A 20,265-nucleotide genomic window follows, 5' to 3' on the forward strand; every position below is an offset into this window, starting at 1 on the left:
GTTTGAAGTGGGCCGATGCTCTGTACCGGCACTTCCCTACTTCTGCTTTACAAACAGGAGCAAAGTAGCACATCATCATCTGACATCCAAGAGAACACCTTCATTTTACACAATTCTGCACGTATTTTACCAAAAGGGGCTTGTCTTCCCCCGCCCCATTCGAAATGTTTATGTATTTTATACTGCATCTCAATGTATAAGAAGCAGACAGAATAGGGAGTACTGCATGTACCCAATAACGCAACTTGCTAAGCATGTCGTCTTTGAGCTTCGCTGAACTTTTCTTCCTTTCACTTTGCTTCTGGTAGTCAGATTCATTTGCATAAAGCAGCAGCCTCATTTCTAGGCACAATTACTGTAAGTAATTAAACAGAGTGTTTAGAGATCCCCCAACCTTTATTTTGTTTTTTTGTTTCTCCTTTCACACCTAGCAGTGCCATAACATAATACATAAATGTGAATGTGTATTTGTTTGTTTGGTTTACAAATCCACACCATTGAATCCATTGCTGCCAGATATGCACGGATTCCCCATAGAGCTGTCTTTGATATGAAATTTTCCCCTTGGTAAATTTTATTTAGTGATAACACCTACACTTTATTTTATTTTAGCTTCCCAACTCACCAATTACCTAACCTCTAATAATTTGATGGAACCCTTTCAGTCTGGTTTCAGGGCGCGGCACAGTTGTGAAACTGCTCTGCCATGGGTAACCAATGATTTGCTTATGGCAGCAGACTCTGGACAAACTAGCATATTAATTCTGTTAGACCTCAGTGCAGCATTTGACACAGTCAGACATGACATCCTACTGTCCAGAATGGAGAACATGCTGGGTATCTCTGGCACTGCCCTCCAGTGGTTCAAGTCCTTTCTGACTGATAGTTCAAGAGTTTGCTAGTCTTGGCAACAGCAGATCCAACTCCGTGCCAGTCACACAAGGAGTCCCTCAGGGCTCTGTCCTTGGTCCTCTGCTTTTCTGTATTTATATGCTTCCCCTTGGCCATATTATCCGTAGTTATGGATTGGGTTATCATTTTTATGCAGATGATACCCAGCTCTACTTCAATGTTAAAAGTGGAACTTCATCAGAGCTTTCTCAGCTCACAACCTGCCTTAGTGAAATTAAAACCTGGATGGAGCAGAACTCTTTAAAATTAAATTGCAATAAAACTGAACTCCTGCAAATTGGGACTAAAATGCAACTTAATAAAATGAGCTCCTTCCCAGTCCATCTTGGCAGTGATCTCATCAGACCTGCCTCTACTGTAAAAAATCTTGGTGTCATTTTTGATTCCTCCCTCACTTATTCTGCCCACATAAATCACATTAAGAAACTTTCTTACTTTCACCTCCGTAACATATCCCGTGTTCGCTCCTTCCTCTCCTTCTCTAATGCTGAGAAACTTGTCCATGCTTTTATCACATCCCGCATCGATTATTGTAATTCCCTACTGGCAGGTGCCCCTTCTAATCTTATATCACAGCTCCAGCTTATTCAAAACTCAGCTGCAAGAGTCCTTACTCGAACCAGCAGCAGCGAGCACATCACACCCATCCTGCTCCGTCTTCACTGGCTCCCTGTGTCCTACAGAATCGAATATAAAATCCTACTAATAACCTACAAAGCTTTAAATAACCTCGCACCAAACTACATCAGTGACCTCCTCCATCACTATATGCCTGCCCGCCCACTAAGGTCCTCGGATTCTGGTAATCTTGTTGTGCCCCTCACTAATCTACACTCTATGGGTGACAGGGCCTTCAGCTGTATAGCGCCCAGACTCTGGAATGACCTACCAAAATTAATCAGGTCAGCTGACTCCATGAATTCTTTTAAAAAACAACTCAAAACTAATCTGTTCAGGAAGGCTTTTAGCTCTACTTGACTTTATTACCTTTCTCTCAGTTTACTTCTCTGTCAAGATGCTAATGTAACCTGTATGTGTGTGCTAGACCATCAATTATGTTGTCTGTTTTTTTTTCAGAATTTACTGTCTTAATCTTCTTTATTTATTTATCTGGTTTGTACAATGCTATATACTGTATATTCTGCCGTTCTTTATTATATTCTGTAAGTGCCTTGAGCATGGGAAAGGCGCTATATAAATAAAATGTATTATTATTATTATTCCACTTTGGGCAATGCCAGGTGCCCCTGCTAGTCTGTCTATAGAAACTTTCATACCTACCTGTCTATCTACCAAGGATCTTTCATGTTTTTTATCTTACACCATACACTTCTTTTCTATTATCATAAATGTGAATAAATGACTATAAATCAAGTCATAATTGGATTTGAACAGCAGGAAACAATATTAATGTGAAGACTTTCCTGTAAACCACTGTAGATTGAACATTATAATTAAAAGGGTATAAGGGTTAGGCTGGCCTTGCGTCTCCTCTAAAGCATGTTTGAAAAAGAAAATGCCTGTTTGGCTATAAAAGCAAGGAGAGATGGAGAAAGAGAAAGAAAGAGAATCTTTATTTTTATCTTTAAATATATGTTCATAAAATGCTATTTTTTGCAGTTCTTTAAGCATATAAAATGTCATTGCCCTTGCATTTTACTCTTGGGCATAGCATACCATCACCCCACCTGGCAGAGACATAATAGCGGTGACAGTCAATAAAACTAAAGAAAATAACAATTCCAAGATTAAATCAATAACAAAATTAACTTAATACCAATAGCTCTACCGAAAAGATTTATAGAAGACTACCAAAATACTGCAGAGCTGTAATTCATTATGCATTAAGAGTACATAGGTCTCTACTATGGATATTGAGGGCAGTTACAGGAAAGAAAGCAATCTTATCCTGAGATCTCAAAATAAATTATATGAGGATTAGCATTCTGTTATCTCAGAACTGCATGGTAATTCCTAAATGGCCTCAAGGATTAGGACTGTGATATTTTACGATTTTGAGATAATTTATTGGGTGATCTTAAGATAGGGATGCTTTAATTCACTTACTTCCTTTTCTTTGTCCTAAGTTAAAAGCCATGTGTTGAAGGTCCATTATAAAATGTTTAGACGTCAAGGATGTGCCATTCGTAAGTAACATCATGAACATTAAACATGTGTCTTCTTCTATTTTATTTTGCTTGGCAGCTTATTACATTTTTTTATTGAAATATTTCACTAATAAGTCCTTCACTATACACTTCTCTTTTCAGGGAGAGAACAGTTGATGTTGTTTGCATTTTTGTGAAGGAGAAGGGTGACTTGTATAATTACAGTACTTTATGTCTTATTAAGAATTTAGGTGCTGTTTCTTTTTTCTTTCTCCGTCTGCAGCTCCAGTGACAGCATGAGTAGCTGTCCAGGATTTAGTTTGCCTTACTGTTAATCTTACTGTTCCTAAGATTTTTAATTAAACTTTGGAGGTGAAGACTATAATCGGATGACAGGCCTTCTGCCAGATTGTAGTGATGAAATCTTGTTCATGTTTGCACTGCTTGGGTGAAATACATGCTAGAGATTCTAGTCAATCATTCCTTTGATATGGCAACAGGTGCAGAACAATAGCAAGGCTGCTGTTACTGGACATAATGAGGAAGAATGGCCAGGTGTCTAAATCATTGAACAAACAGGAAGCTCTAGAATGTAGTTCAGGCTGAAGTTGCTGTCAAATGTCTGATGCCAACAACGAGGTATACATTGCTATTAACAATGGACATTATACTATTCCCCATACATCCAGAAGCAGGAATAGTTGTTGCAGGAGTTAATATATATTGTGATACAGCAACACAAAACAAAAAAAGTGAACATGCCTCAAATAAATGAAATACAGATCAGGACTGAAACAGATCTGCCTCAGAAACAGGCCTAGACCCCAAACTCAAAAAGCAGGTTTCAAGGCCTGCACAGGCTCAAAATGGGTATCGAGCATTTAAAAGTTTAAAATGTTCAAAATACTTAAAAATGCATTTCGAAAGGAGAGATTAACTATAAAACCAAAATAATGTTCCTTGAGTTTAAGGAATGTATTTATTAATAAGTACATTAAAAAGCAAAAATGAGACAAAAAAGGTTTGCAGAAAAAGGTAACTTAAGGCAAACAAATCCAATCAATAATACAAAGTCAGAGTCTAAATACAAAGTAAGAATCCACAATAAGCAAAAAGCACAGAACAGTACTTACAAGACGATAAAAACTCCACAATTCTCAATGGCACTTTGAGGGATCCTTTAATTCTTCCTCCAAATGAAGATGCAGACTAGCATCAACAAAAATAATCTATTGCTGCCATCTGATCATTGAAGGTTCAAACATTTTATATTTATCCAGTTTAATAAAAGGGTAAGTGTCTGTGTGTCCGTCTGGTTGCTATGTCACTGTCAAATATTAACGCTACTTTTACAAATCCCATACCTGTGGTCGAAATTTAACATCTTGCTAAAGAAAGAAACATCCTCTAACAGGACAATTCAGTAATCAGGCAGGAGAAAAGCTGTTCATTGTATCTTTTAATTACTCCTCAGCAAAATACCTTGGAGGGAGCATTCTTCAAAAGCAGTCTTTTACAGCAGGGTCAGAGAAACAAAGAATAGAGATTAATTTTATAAACTACTGAATTTACAAACAGAGTCCATCAATGCATACATTTTACTCTAGTTGGTTCATTGGTTTACATCCAAATGATTTATATAAAATAAAAGTTGTATACCCTTTGAGTTCAGCTACCACCCTTGAAATTTCTGTGCATATAACAACTGTTCATTCTCATTTATAGGACATCTGCTGATTTCTTAGTTATCCTTCAGTACATTTTGTATATTACATCAACCTTTCTTCTGGTACATTCTTTATTTACTTGACCATCTCAGTATTTTTCCTAAACCAATTTTTGTATTTTGTTGTTCACTTGACCTTTAACTGGTTTCCGACATTTATTAAACCATTATGCTGTTTCTTAAAGAAGAATGCTATGTTACTCTAAAATTATTCTTTCACATACAAAATGGTACATGACAGAGACATACTGTATACATTCCAGGATGCACTGCAAATGTTAACACTGAGGTCTACATTAATTACTTAGATTTCAACCCATCTTAGATGAGCAGCACAGCTAGTTTATTATAACTTAAATTTTTTACTCTTCTGGAATCAATTATAAATTCCTCTTTCTTTTGAAAAGTAATTAAAGGCTTTAAAAAATCTTTTAGACTCAATTACAATGTATATTAGTAGTCATAGCTTTTAAATGATTAAAGACAGTAAATTTTCCAGATTCTGTCTTAACCCACTATATTTCAAACAACACATTATGTAATGTCATATGTTTCTTTAGTACCATATTGTTCATTGTTTCCTGCTTATTGCTTGCCAATATAATAATAATATTGATTTAAACCAACACATCCAAGTTCTAATCTATTATTAATAATTTCTTCCCTTCTAGCTTAAACACATTTATTCTTCTCCCTAACCTAAGGTTTTATCTACAATAAATGCTTTTTTTTGATGATACTCCCAAAGGTTTTGCCATTCACTAAAGACTTGCTCTCTCATTAGACATTTAAATTTACATTTGCCTAAAGGTACCTCAAAATTCATTTAAGTTTTATTCATTATTTGTTTGGTCCTTTCATTACCAGGCACTTCTGCACATCCACAAATATTTCACAGTAATAATATTTATATACCAGCCAGTGAGGGCATCTTTCACTTTCAATATAAGAGCCGTTGTAGTTGATGATTTTGCTGAAAGAGGATAAAGCATCTGAGTTTCACTGTTAGGCATAACCTCATGTAGCCCTCTAAGATAATAATCCCCCTAAGACAATAATGTCACATTTTGGCTGAGAAAACAAATCATTCATCTGATATTCTGATTGCCCCTTCTATATTGATATATTGAGTGTAAAATGCAGAGGCAAATCCATTACTTAAGGGTCTTTTGACTCATTACTGCAAAGCTTTATAATATTTGTGTACTCATCCACCAAATAATAGTTCAAGAACTACCTCTGCCAAAATAATGGATTCACTCTCATTACATCATTTCTTACCATTAAATTAATAAGGCCAAGTAATCAGTGGCAAAAGGAAAATTAAACAGAGAACCTTCTACCCGTCTTAAAACTCTTTTACTATCCTTGTCATGTTTCATTCATCCATATTGATATTCCCAACAGTCTTCCAGTACTTCCTTTGTTGGGTGTTTTGAATCTTACTTTAAATATAACTTAGATTCAACAAGTTCTCAGGCATAATAGTAATTTTCCCATTTCCACTAATAAATAAGTGTTCAGGTAAACATATTCTTAATATCCTATTTTGAATTGAATTCAGTAATGACTATAAATTAGTTGATGCTGAACCCCTTTCATAATCCATTATAGATTTAATCAAAGTCTCAGAAATTATATAAGCTGATCCTACACTCTGAAAAATAATGGTTATTTAATTGCATTTAATGGTTCTTTTCTCGGTTATATGGTGTCTCATAGAACCATTGCTTGACAAAACACCATTTTATTCTGGGAAGGGTTCTTTGCATATGAAGTTGGTTCTTTGTGCTTTGAAAAATTTCCTAATATGTAGAAAAAAATTTTTTAATGTTCAAATGACTTAGAAATGTCCCAAAATATATTAAAAATGCATCTCAAGAGAATGCAAGCTGTAAAAAAAACTTTGGCTTGAGACCCAAGTCCACAAAGAATCTTTATAAAAGAAAAAATTATGTATATAAGCAAAAGAACATTAGAATATTTTTGACAAGAACGGGCCATTCAACCCAACTAGTTCCTCCAAAATAACCGCAAGTTGAATGGTGAATCTACTTGGTAATTTATTCCATGTGTCTGCAGTTTTCAATGTGAAGAACAAATGTCCTAATGTTTGTGCAAAATTTACCCTTAAGAAGTTTCCAACTCTATTCCTGTGCTCTTGATGAACTCATTTTAAAATAACAGTCATGATCCACTGGACTAAGTCCCTTCATAATTTTAAAGAAGAACACACGACTGCAAAAAATGCAAAATAAGACTATAGGACTTGCCTAAAATAACAATCTAAGGCATACAGGTCTAAATATGAAATGTAGAATCAAAGGAAGAAGCAGAAATAATCACAAAACTAGAAAATATTAACAAAAAGCAATACTTACTGCACTCCTACAAACTCAGACTCACTCCATGAACTGCTTCTGAGGTTTCTTCGGTGGCTCAGTACAGTACATAGACAGGGAGGTCTCAGCAGCGGTGACATCAGAGTGGCTTCACCTCTTGGGGTACCAACCACAAAGCACAAAAGGCAAAAGAGAACAATACATTTCACATATATACTAAAGTAAACATAACAGTAATAACAAAATGGTATTAACACCTGAAAATTTTTTTTACAATAAACAGAAAAGACACCTGTAACCGAAAAATTTCGATATACAGTATTATTACATTTATAAGAGCTGAAAAGACAAGTTAACTTTAAAGTGAAAATCACCAAAGTAGACCCTCTGATCTAAACTTAAGAGTCCCCAAGTTCACCCTGAAGGAGGAATACTTTTAGTGGGCAGTATTTCCTGGACCAGGAGAATTTACAGCTATAATATTCCTGTCAAGAACACATGACTGTAAGTTGACTTGAGCTGTTTATTTGAAATCAAAGAAAAGCAAAAATTGGGCTCAATCATCAAATTGTACAGTAAAGCAATTTAGAGAGTCAGAACTTTATTTTAAAAGAGACCTAAGAGACCTGTCATTTTTACAGTGATTGCACAGGACATCCCTGGCTGAATATAAAAAATATTACTTTGCAAGCAAAACTACAACAGTATGTCCCAGTTTAAATTAACAATACAATAGATTTTTCAAATATTATGCAAGCACAACTAAGGCAAATATCTACGTATATCTTCCACAGAAAAGCTAATTTGATAGCATTTTATATGTATGGATGAATTGTGATAGAGGGTATGAATGTGCTGGTCGGCTTAGTTGATAGTACCAAAATAATGTAAGGATGGTGAAAGACTTCTTCCCAGGGCCATATCTTTCCCAGTACACAAAGTTGCATGTGGCATCAACAGTTATATATACATCTGATGTATATCTCTCTTTTCCCGACAAGTGAAAACAGTTTGGATGCTGAGTAACCCTTTCTGAACATTATAACCCGTGATTTGGGTTACTTTGAAGCTAATCAGTAGAAGGTAAATGACAGTTGGACCAGAATGGCCAAGGGTCAGGATGTAATAAGGGAGAATACATATTTAAACCACAGATGACATTCATCTTTTTAATTTTGCCCCTTCCCCTTAAAATAGCTGCTGCAATTCCTAACGAGCAGCACCACTTATAAGCATAAGCAAGCTATGCAGCGATTAAGAGCCCCAGGACCAGTGGAGGGTCCCTAACTCACACTAAGAAGAAGGTTGAAGAGACCATTGAAGCCTCAAAAGTCCTAGAAGTGTCTATGAGTCTGTTTTACAGCCTGATACCTCTTGTCAAATTGCTCAGACATTTGTAAAGTAAAATTTACTGTGTCATTTTGAAACTCAATCCAATTCAGTTCAATTTAATTTTTGTATATTGCTCCTCACTGAGTGCAGGCACCAAGTGCTGTGACAAGTACACACGTAAAAGGCAAGTATACATTCTACAAATTACTAAATACAGAATTAGCACACATAAAGAGATACACTTGTTCTAACTGTCTGCATGCTATTTTGTATGCTATGTTAATGTAGAATCATTCTGTTCTACAAGTGCACTGTACATTTATTCAGGCAATTTAATATCCACATTAGAACTACATTAAATTGTGTGACGATTATCTTAAATCTCTGCCGATGTTGTAGTTTATTCATTTAATTCTGAAGCTTACTTTCTCTTTAAAAAACCATAAATGTTTATTAAACTTAAAACACTGACTTTACTGCTGTTAGTATCCTTCTCTGATGATATTATTTTAAAGACAACGCTTGGAAGTACGTTTAAACTGCTGCATCTGGCACAAATCCACCCTGAAATGCTCTAAATGAGCTTGTACAAATCTCTATTACTTTTCCACAATATGCTAAGGAACATCTGTTTCCAACAAACTAAATGGTGATAAGCATATGTTGATGCAGATGTGCCTACAATAGAAGGCAAGAATAATTTAATAAAGCTGTGAGGTCAGGGACTATTACCATGAAGGAGAAGAACATGGTGGCATTAATGCGTCTAGTTTAAACTACCGGATTTTCTTTGGTCTAGGAGTTCAATGTCACCATGTACTTATATTATATAATTAAATAAAGCAGAAGCTTTGTAACATTTCATGGCAAAATGTAAATGGACAGTAATGTCACTTTGTTTTCTAGATGTACTGTATTTTTTGGTGTGTTCACATTTGGTGTAATGTTGTTGTAGTCATGTCTGCCTGTCTGTCTGTCCACACAAAACAAGTTATTCTTGCATGGAAAATTTTCATTTTTGGTTAAGATATCTCAAATAATAGACATTAAACAAAGTTTTGAAAATGGCCATTTGCAATGGCAATCCCAAGTAAAAATGTGTGGGCTGAGAGAAAGAGAGAGCTTGGATAACGTACCCGGGATCTGCTTTGGCTTGTAGTGTTTATAGACAGCTGCTGTCAGCACAAACATAGGAATTCTCCTATTAGTTCACAAATTTAAAAAATCTGCCTCATGTATTCCAGACATGGCATATTTGTGGCTGCTTTCCAGCAGTTACCACAATACAAATTTCCAGATTGTGACAGATTGTGCTGTGATTCCATGGCAAAACACTTGGTGTAGTCTGCAACATTTGCACTGTTGGATGTATGTAGTGATGTGGTGGTGTTGCACAAAAAGGTTGTGGCTGGGCGAGAGGGAGCTCAGCTGATGTCACCAAGATACACTCTGCTACAGTGCTTAGAAGTGGTCCCTGTGTATAAAGGAGGCTGCTTCTTTGTAATCTAGTGGTGGTTTCTGCAATTGGCCATTGGCAATTGATAATGGAGTGATTCTATGACAAAACACCATTGAAAACATTTTGGCCAGTATTGTGCAGTTTCAATTATGGATTAGTTTAACATTTCAAATTTACCTTGAGAAAGGTTACTTCTAGTTCAGTAATTTTCTTTCATTCAAGCAACAGATGCTTCTAACAACACTTCATTCACATACCCCTAGTCACTCAGCGCCATCAACCTGCGTCATATGCACAAACCTAAATACTTTAGGAAAACCTACTGTATGTAGACATGAGGAGAATTTGTAAACCGGATACAGACAATGACTCCCTCAAGCATTTCCTTGTGATAAGCATTTGCCAAAGAAGGCTCCTATAGCACCATACTATGAATAAAATCTGGCAAGGAGGTGAGAGTGAAGGCATGAGACTGATCCCATGTTACACGTATGCAGCAACAAGTAATAAATGCAACCCTAAACTTGTATCTTAACAACACAAAAGACTATCTTCTTCTTCTTCTTTCAGCTGCTCCCATTAGGGGTCGCCACAGCAGATCATCTTCTTCCATATCTTTCTGTCCTCTGCATCTTGTTCTGTTACACCCATCACCTGCATGTCCTCTCCCACCTCATCCATAAACCTTCGCTTAGGCCTTCCTCTTTTCCTCTTCCCTGGCAGCTCTATCCTTAGCATCCTTCTCCCAATATACCCAGCATCTCTCCTCTGCACACGTCCAAACCAGCGCAATCTCACCTCTCTGACTTTGTCTCCCAACCGTCCAACTTGAGCTGACCCTCTAATGTACTCATTTCTAATCCTATCTGTCCTTGTCACACCCAATGCAAATCTTAGCATCTTTAACTCTGCTACCTCCAGCTCTGTCTCCTGCTTTCTGGTCAGTGCCACTGTCTGCAACCCATATACAAGACAATCTAAAATAAATTAATCTGTGATTTTTTAACTACATATTATAGCATTATTTGGGTGCCCCCAAACCCAAAAACAGACAGAGAAGCTACAGGTTTAAAAATAAAAAAACATTTTTTTACCAAAGAAGGAAAACTGAGCAGGCCTCGTTATATACTAGGTACCTAACCCTGACTGTTATGTAGGTTGGCTGGGCCACTTGCCCACAAGCACTATATGCAATAATCCACAGCTCACCTTTTCCCATAAGACAACTACAAACAGCTTATTCACCCCTAGCCTGCCTTTCCTCATTTTTTTACTTCTTACTAACTAAGTTCTTGCTAATAGTCACTTCCTGCTCCCACAAAAGATTTGATTTAGTTCCTGCCACGTTCATGTTTTCCCTTCTAAAAGGCAATTGCAGTAAGCACATAAAAATGGTAAATAGTTGATAAATGATATTGTAAATATTAATGTGTAAATAGAAGGTGAGAGTATAACTGGTAGAGCTGGTAAAAAAACTGCTATATGATGAAAGAGCTCATCGGCATTAGTGACATACCAATTTGGTGAGGTTTATTTCATTATCTTTCAAAATAGTCCATTTTTAAAACCAGTAAGGACTTACTTCGAAGTGACAAGCCATGTAGCTGCCTTCATTTTTACCTTCTAATTTCCCCATGGGGACAAATAAAGTACATCTATCTATCTATCTATCTATCTATCTATCTATCTATCTATCTATCTATCTATCTATCTATCTATCTATCTATCTATTATATAGTGTCTTTATCTATCTATCTATCTATCTATCTATCTATCTATCTATCTATCTATCTATCTATCTATCTATCTATCTATCTATCTATGATATTAAGACTTTTGTTGTGCTAAAAAAAAACTTACCGTATATACTCGCGTTTAAGTTCTCCCACGTATAAGTTGGGGCTTGATTTTACCATATAATTTCTGGTATTTTATAATGTTAGTCTTATAAGTCGAATGCTTAAACTCACGCAAATGGTCCAAGAGATTATGATATACTAACGCCCACCTGAGAGAGTAACCGTGGAGCACACTGCCTTTTTTCTCTTTATATTGTGCCTACGTGACCACACAGTAATACCCGAACTATTCCAAAGCGACATTTGCACTGTTTTGTGTTTTTTGTATCTCACGCCCTCATTCACCTTTATCGTAAGAGCATCCCTTATCTACGATGGAGCGTTCGATCAGAAGAAAATATGAAGCTGGTTTTAAATTAAAAGTCGTTGAAGTGGTTAAAGAATTTGGTAACTGCGCTGCTGCAATAAAATTTGATGTGTTTGAGAAACTGATGAGAAATTGGAAGAGGCAAGAAGATGTAAAAAAAAAAAAAATGAAGTGTATTTTTGAATGGGTATATAAGTCAGGATCTGATTTTATGATCGATTTTTTGGGTTTCAAGACACGTCTAATATGCAAGTATATACAGTAAATATCAACTCCCTATTATACCACCTGTAACTCCAGACTTTCCAGTCTCTTCCATTCAAATGTCCATGACCACTCATCATAGTGTCAGTCTGGGACCGGTGCTACCTGACATATTGTTTTTCCATATTAGCTCACAACAGTTATCTGGGTTTACTTTGTGGTACCCTAACTCTTAATAATATGTGCTTTCCTTTTTTCACAAAAAGAACTGTGCCTGAAAAAATATTTACTGCTTTGGAAGTTTTCACATTTTATTGATATATTGAATCACAGGGGATTTAATTGGACCTTTTTCGCACTGACAAACAGAAAAAGACTCATTAATAGCAACATGGATTAAGATCACTGCAAAATGATCTACTTTATCTGCAAATATAAAACAGAAAATAACTAATTGTTTTAGTATTAACTGCCTTGATATGACACCCCTAAATCATCACTGGTGAAATCAATTGGTTTTAGAAGTCCTAGGATTAGTTCAATGGAGGTTCCTGTCTGTGGTTTCAGTTGACTGTAGTCCAAGCTTACCTGAATCTGGATGAGTTAGTATGGTGGCCTAACCTACACAATAAAGACAAAATAGCACTCCAAGCAACTTCATGAAAAGAGGATTGAAAAGCACAGGTCAGAGGATGGAGAGAACAAAATATCCAAGTCACAAACATCCGTCAGAGAGTTAAATCAGCCATTAGCAAAGGAAAGAGTATGGCACCTGTGGTGGGTTGGCACCCTGCCCGGGATTGGTTCCTGCCTTGTGCCCTGTGTTGGCTGGGATTGGCTCCAGCAGACCCCCGTGACCCTGTGTTCGGATTCAGCGGGTTGGATAATGGATGGATGGCTGGAGTATGGCACAGCTGGATGTCTGCCTAGAGCAGACCATCCACAAAAACTCACTGCAAGAAAAATACTAGTGAGGAGGTCACCAAGATACCTATGAGAACTCTGAATGAGCTGAAATTGGAGAAACTGCATAAAAGAACAGTTGCTCAGATGCTTCACCAGTTGCAGCTTTCTGGAACAATGGCACTGTTAAAAAACGTAAACCCTTAACATTTTGGCTAGCGCTTGTCAGAAGGCATGTGGGATACTCTGACATCACTGTGATAGTGTTGGTCAACCCCATGCAACAGGTTGCATCCTGGGAGCCTTTTGAACCTGCTCCGCCCAATAACATACCAGTGGGATGAGCCAGCAGATAAGGACACAACACACAAAGCTAAGGGGTAGGTGTAAATGTGCTCCAGTGCTTTTATTAGAAACAAAACAACAGTGAAAACAGTGTTCAATAAGTGCACTGCTCCAAAAATGTTCAGTAAATAAATAATCTTTTACAATAGAGTGTAGTGCAGGTTAAAAACAATCAAATAAATATTCCATTAAAAAAAAAGGTTAAAAATACAGTTCAGGAAGCTGTCCATAAAAACATGAGCCCTGATGCACTTCTTTAAAAATAGACATCTCTTTAGCTTAAACCTAAAAGGGCTCTTGCAGCCAAGGAGGCACCTAATTGGCATTTCTGCCAACCTTCTGCACCCTTGCTCCTAGGTTCAGGCCTCTGTAGCCTCCTGTGGCACCGGCAGGGCACTACGCCAAACCTAAATAATAAATATTGAGAATAAAATTGAGCTTTTTGGTCATCAGCTTAAATGGCATGTTTGAACATTCCACATTATCAAAAGCACACCATCCCACTGAAGGGATGAGAAGAGGTGTGTGATTGAGTTTTGCAGAAAGAAGTTCTCCTCAGATGAAAAAATGAAAATGCCATGGCTGCATCTCTAAAAGTAAGGTCGCAAAACAGTCTGTTACTTATCTTTGAGTTGTTTTTGAAAGTTTGTAGAAAACATATTCAGTGTGAAGGATGCTACTTCGAAAAAGAAAAATGTTCTAAGCCTGTGGAGTCGTCCAATCAGCCTCTTTACTTTTGAATACTTAATAGTTACTTGAAGGTGCTGAATACTTACGCAATCAATTATTTTGTGTTCCCCGTGTTAATGGACTGAATGGCGGGTGTCTCAGATGTCCACATGACCACTATCATCTTCAGTTTCTTAAATGTGAAGCCTGAAAACCATTAGGACTGATTTAGAGCATCTATGTTAGGTAGAATGCCCAGTTGGGGCTAGGTGGTCATTTGGCCTTGGAACCCCTGCAGATTTTGTTTTGTTTTTCTGCAGCCTAACTGTCCTCCTGGTCATTCGACCTTATCTTTATATTTGTTACATACTGTATAATAGTATTGCCTAATCTTTTTTGTTTATGTTTTATGTTAATTTAATTTTGTAAAGCACTTTGAGCTACATTGTTTCTATGAAAGCATGCTATATAAGTAAATGTTGTTGTTTTTTATATCTGTAATTAATTTAGACCTCTTTGTATTGTTCTGTTTTTCTGACAGAAAACCCAAATTAAATCCATTGTAATGCAGTGTTGTACAACAATAAAATGTGAAAACATCCAAGTAGGTGAATACTTTTAAAAATCACTGTAGGTTATTTTTTTGTATTACAGGCTACGAGTAGCAACAAAAGACAAAATGGTGTGTCCACCCCTTTCAGACCCAGCAGAAGATCATAACCCAAAAACCTTAGAGAAAAAAACAGTTTCGAGAAGACTAATATTTTTGAACATTTGAGACAAAAAATATGTATATTAGTCCCGATGACTACTGTATTCAAAGGCTGACACACAACATTACAAGAGTACAAGTCTTTGACATTTGTAGTTGAGAGAATTTCAACTTTCAAGATGCTCAGCAAGACAGGTGTATAATTCAGTTTGCATACCGCTCAAACAGGTCACCTGAGGTTGCCATATGCTCTGCCCTTCACCTCTCCCTGACACATCTGGATAAAAAAGACACATATGTCAGGATGCTATTCATAGATTTTAGCTCCACTGTCAACACAAAATCTGGTTGTAAAACTGAGCAGGTTGGGCCTGAACACCACCCTCTGCAATTGGATCCTGGACTTCTTGACAGAGAGGCCCCAGTCAGTTTTGGATGGACTGCAACACTTACAGCATCATCATACTGAGCACTGGAACGCCGCAGGGCTGCGTGCTTAGTCCATTGCTCTTCACCCTGCTGACTCACAACTGCACAGCCACGCACAATACCAACCACATCATCAAGTTTGCGGATGATACAACAGTGCTGGGACTGATAAGCAGGGATGATGAAACAGCATACAGAGATGAGGTGGAACAGCTGTCCGCAGGGTGTGAAGCCAACAATCTATCTCAAAATGTTGACAAGACAAAAGACATAATTGTGAGCTATAGAAAATCACATCCTGCCCACATCCCACTCAACATCAACGGTTTAGATGTGGAGACTGTTAGGAATACCAAGTTCCTTGGTGTGAACATAACTGAGGAACCTACGTGGACGCATAACACCTCATCAGTAATCATGAAAGCCCAGCAGAGACTACACTTCCTGAGGCAGCTGAAGCGAGCAAGTCTTCCCCCTTCCATCCTCACAATGTTCTACAGAGGCACCATTGAGAGTGTCCTGACCAGCTGCATCACTGTCTGGTATGGCAACTGCAACATATCCGACTGCAAGCGCCTGCAAAGGATAGTGAAGACAGCAGAGAACATTATTGGGGTGTCTCTCCCTTCACTACAGGACATATACAGTAATCCCTCCTCCATCGCGGGGGTTGCGTTCCAGACCCCCCCGCGAAAGGTGAAAATCCGCGAAGTGCTTGGGTCACAGATTTGCACAGAAACACAGGAGGTTGTAGAGAGACAGGAACATTATTCAAACACTGCAAACAAACATTTGTCTCTTTTTCAAAAGTTTAAACTGTGCTCCATGACAAGACAGAGATGACAGTTCCGTCTCACAATTAAAAGAATGCAAACATATCTTCCTTTTCAAAGGAGTGCGCGTCAGGAGCAGAGACTGTCAGAAAGAGAGAGGAAAGCAAACAAATCAATAGGGCTGTTTGGCTTTTAAGTATGTGAAGCACCGCGGCACAAAGCTGTTGAAGGCGGCAGCTCACACCCCCCTCCGTCAGGAGCAGAGAGAGAGAGAGACAGAGAAAAAAACAATCAAAAATCAATACGTGCCCTTCGAGCTTTTAAGTATGCAAAGCACCGTGCAGCATGTCGCTTCACGAAGCAGCTGCACAGAAGGTAGCAACGTGAAGATAGTCTTTCAGCATTTTTAGACGAGCGTCCCTATCGTCTAGGTGTGCGAACAGCCCCCCTACTCAATCCCCCTACGTCAGGATCAGAGAAAGTCAGCGCAAGAGAGAGAGAGAGAAAAGTAAGTTGGGTAGCTTCTCAGCCATCTGCCAATAGCGTCCCTTGTATGAAATCAACTGGGCAAACCAACTGAGGAAGCATGTACCAGAAATTAAAAGACCCATTGTCTGCAGAAATCCGTGAACCAGCAAAAAATCCGCGATATATATTTAAATATGCTTACATATAAAATCCGCGATAGAGTGAAGCCGCGAAAGGCGAAGCGCGATATAGCGAGGGATTACTGTATTACAAACGCAGTGTCCGCAAGGCCTGCAGCATTGTGCAGGAACCCTTACTCCCCTCACATGGACTTTTTACACTTTTTCCATCCAAGAAAAGATACTGCAGCATCAGAGCAAGATCTCCCAGGCTGCAGGATAGTTTTTACCCCCAAGCTGTCAGACTCCTTAACACCAGGCTGCCCCCTGGGATTTTCCACACTGCCTCAACCACCTCTAAAAACAGAAAATTTATACATGCAAGCCACTTTCCTGTAAAGACTAGTGGGCATGTAGAAAAGAACTGAAAATCTCATACTGACCTTGAAGTATTTTGCACACTGCACTTTGACATTGTTTGAAGCATTCTGACCTGTCATTGTTTACACATGTCTTAATCAACTATTATCATACACTGAGAATTTCTGTATTATCTATATCTATTATTTATTTATTATATTACATATTTATTGACTATATTTATGTAACTAGATTGCATAATACCATACATTGCATCAATCTTGTCTTTTCAAAATGTTTGTGTTTTAATTTTAATTTTAAACTTAAATTTTAATTCTATTTTTAATTTAATTTAATTTTTTTTATTTGCATTTCATGTTATTACACTGTGGACCCTGAGCTTTGCAATTTTGTCTGTCTGTATACTTGTATATGGCTGTGATGACAATAAAGTTCGCTTTGACTTTGACTATAGTTCAGTATTAGCAAAGAATGCTTGATTGGTTTCACAGGCTCACAAGGAATATTTATCGGCTAGTCTATTAGCAGACAGTAAATGCAAGTTTGCACAAAGTAAATAAACTACCAACTAATGATTTTAATGTTAGCAATACACTAATATACAATTTATTTTTGTATAGCCCAAAATCACACAAGAAGTGTCGCAATGGGCTTTAACGGGCCCTGCCTTTTGACAGCCCCCCAAGGACTGACAAGGAAAAACCCCCCCAAAAGAACCCTTGTAGGGAAAACAAAGGAAGAAACCTTGGGAAAAGCAGTTGAAAGAGAAACCCCTTTCCAGGTAGGCTGGGCATGCAGTGGGTGTCAAAAAATGGGGTCAATACAATACAATACACAGAACAGAACACAAGTAATCCTCAATACAATATAATAGGGCAATAGAAATATTACAAGTACAGAGCAGACTTCAACAGTAGATGATATCACATAATAGGATTTGGATTTGTTCAGAGTGCTGGAAACTTCGGCCATCAAGCTGCCTTCCCCTATTGGCCATTCCACAGCTGAGTCAGCACTGGTCCAGCCAATCCGATGAAAGGACCCCTCTACCCGATTATTCCTGCATTCCTCCATCAAAGATGACTTTACCTTAGGCAGGTAGAACTACTTGGCAGGTGGGCAGTGTCACCAAGTGCCACATTTGAGTACTGAGAAGAGAAACAGAATAGGTGAGGGTTAGTAACAAATTATAACTTTCATGTTACTTATGTTTTAGTGCTAACAAGTAACAACAGAGATGTTGTCTATACAGTTAATCAACAGCTTTAGTTAGGATATACTAAGCAGTGCATAATGTAAAAAGTGCAGACTTTCTTCACAGTTAAGGTGCTGAGAAAAGCATTTATTCCCATCTGGTTTGCAGGATATTTCCACAGTGAAGATGATCAGATCTTTCTGTGGGTTGAATGGGAGTGGGGGAAAAATAATGACTAAAAAGTTTGATGCATCTTTCATGTGTTTGGTGTGCAAGGTCACACAAAAAGTGAGTTTTGGTATGATAAGGTTATTACCACCCATGAACTCAATCCAATTAATGCAGTAATTAGGATCAGCTGATATAAACTCAACTGGTTTCTGGCTCTTATCATCAGAGTGAAGTTGTCAGCACACACCTACAAGAAGCTTATTCGCATTCTCAGCTATGCAGCAAGACAATTATCTGAAACACATCTGCAATTCTATGCCAGAATGGCTGAAGAAAAAAAATGATATTTTTGAGATGCACTAGTCATTGCAAAAATGACAGGAGGGCTGAGGAATGTGGCTGTAGCAGGACCTGTAATGAGTATTTCATGCTCAATGTGACAAGAACATTTTTCCATTTAAAAAAGGTTACTGTTGATTATATTTTACAGATGGCAGGGGTTAGTATACTAAACAGAACCATAACCTTAAAACAAGGGGGGGTCAATTGATCTGTTAATTGCCAGAAGTCATTGGTGAGAGCTAGAAACTTGAAATGTGGAATTCTCAACAAAAATTCCTTCATTTTTTGAAATGAATATTCAGATGAACAGCATAAAGATCCATTGTTCTTAAGTAATATGACATCTAGACTAGCATATGCTCATGACAGCAATGCTGGAGGAAATGATCTAGTGCAACAACATTAGATTGGATTATCAAAACAGTATGTAAAAATCTTCATGTTTCTGATCTACAAAGTTTACCTTCAGGATGTTTTATAGGTAGTGAACAAACAAACTCCCCTAAATAGAGAGTAAAACCCAGTAAAGTCAATGATGGGTCAAAACCAGCCCAATACCCTGGTGTTCAAAATATGCAGCAACTGTACGGAAAAGTGACATTTGGAAACTGCCTTGCTTTTTATAATGTCAGGGCACTTCGCTAACACCCTTGACATTTCTGTCCTGAAAAGATGACTTTTACCACATTTATTACAGGTGGAGACCAACCAAACTACCCAGAATGCAGTGGAAAATCCACTAAGGTGGGTCAAAGATGACCCAAAGGACATGGTGAGGTAGAAACATTTTTAGAAAATGTGCTTTGCTGATTTCAAACAAAAAAATTGGGTCAAATTTGAACCGAAGATACAAGCTGCTTTCCCACTGCAGGAACTCTATTATAACGCTATTATAATGAATTGTGCTGATTGATTGACCATAACTACTGCCAACATCTTACAAATCCATTAGTAGTTTACACTTAGGAGAGTTATCAGTGAAAATAGAGCACCACATCATTCTTTAAAGCTGACTTCCTGGTATAGTGCACTATACACCACATTGAAGCAATATCTCCCTGTGAAGTCACGATCACTTCGATAAGGTGGAGGGGTCTCCCAGATTGTGTCACACTTCATACCATACTTTTACACCATATCACTCTTCAAAGACATCTCCCTGGTGCGTCATATCATGTGATAAGCCATAAGTGAACTCTTGAACATGCCTCACATTGCACTGCATCACTCTTCTTCGCACGTCACATATTGTGCATAAAATGTACAGATCTTGTTCTACGGTGGGAGTGCAACACATGAAAGTGGCCAGCGACCACAAGTGGCCAAGGACCTGTGTCACACAGGAGCTCATTGGTTCCTGAAAACAAAGTATCTGCAGTAGGAAAGCACCTATAGTGAGGGTTAAACAAACCTAGATAATGGGATAAAATGATTGAAGTGTTTAAACTTACGATGGGAATCCATACAGAGGATCCCATCTGTTACTTAAATTTTCAAACAAGAACACTC

Source organism: Erpetoichthys calabaricus, chromosome 2 (genome assembly GCF_900747795.2).
Source record: "Erpetoichthys calabaricus chromosome 2, fErpCal1.3, whole genome shotgun sequence".
NCBI lineage: Eukaryota > Metazoa > Chordata > Cladistia > Polypteriformes > Polypteridae > Erpetoichthys > Erpetoichthys calabaricus.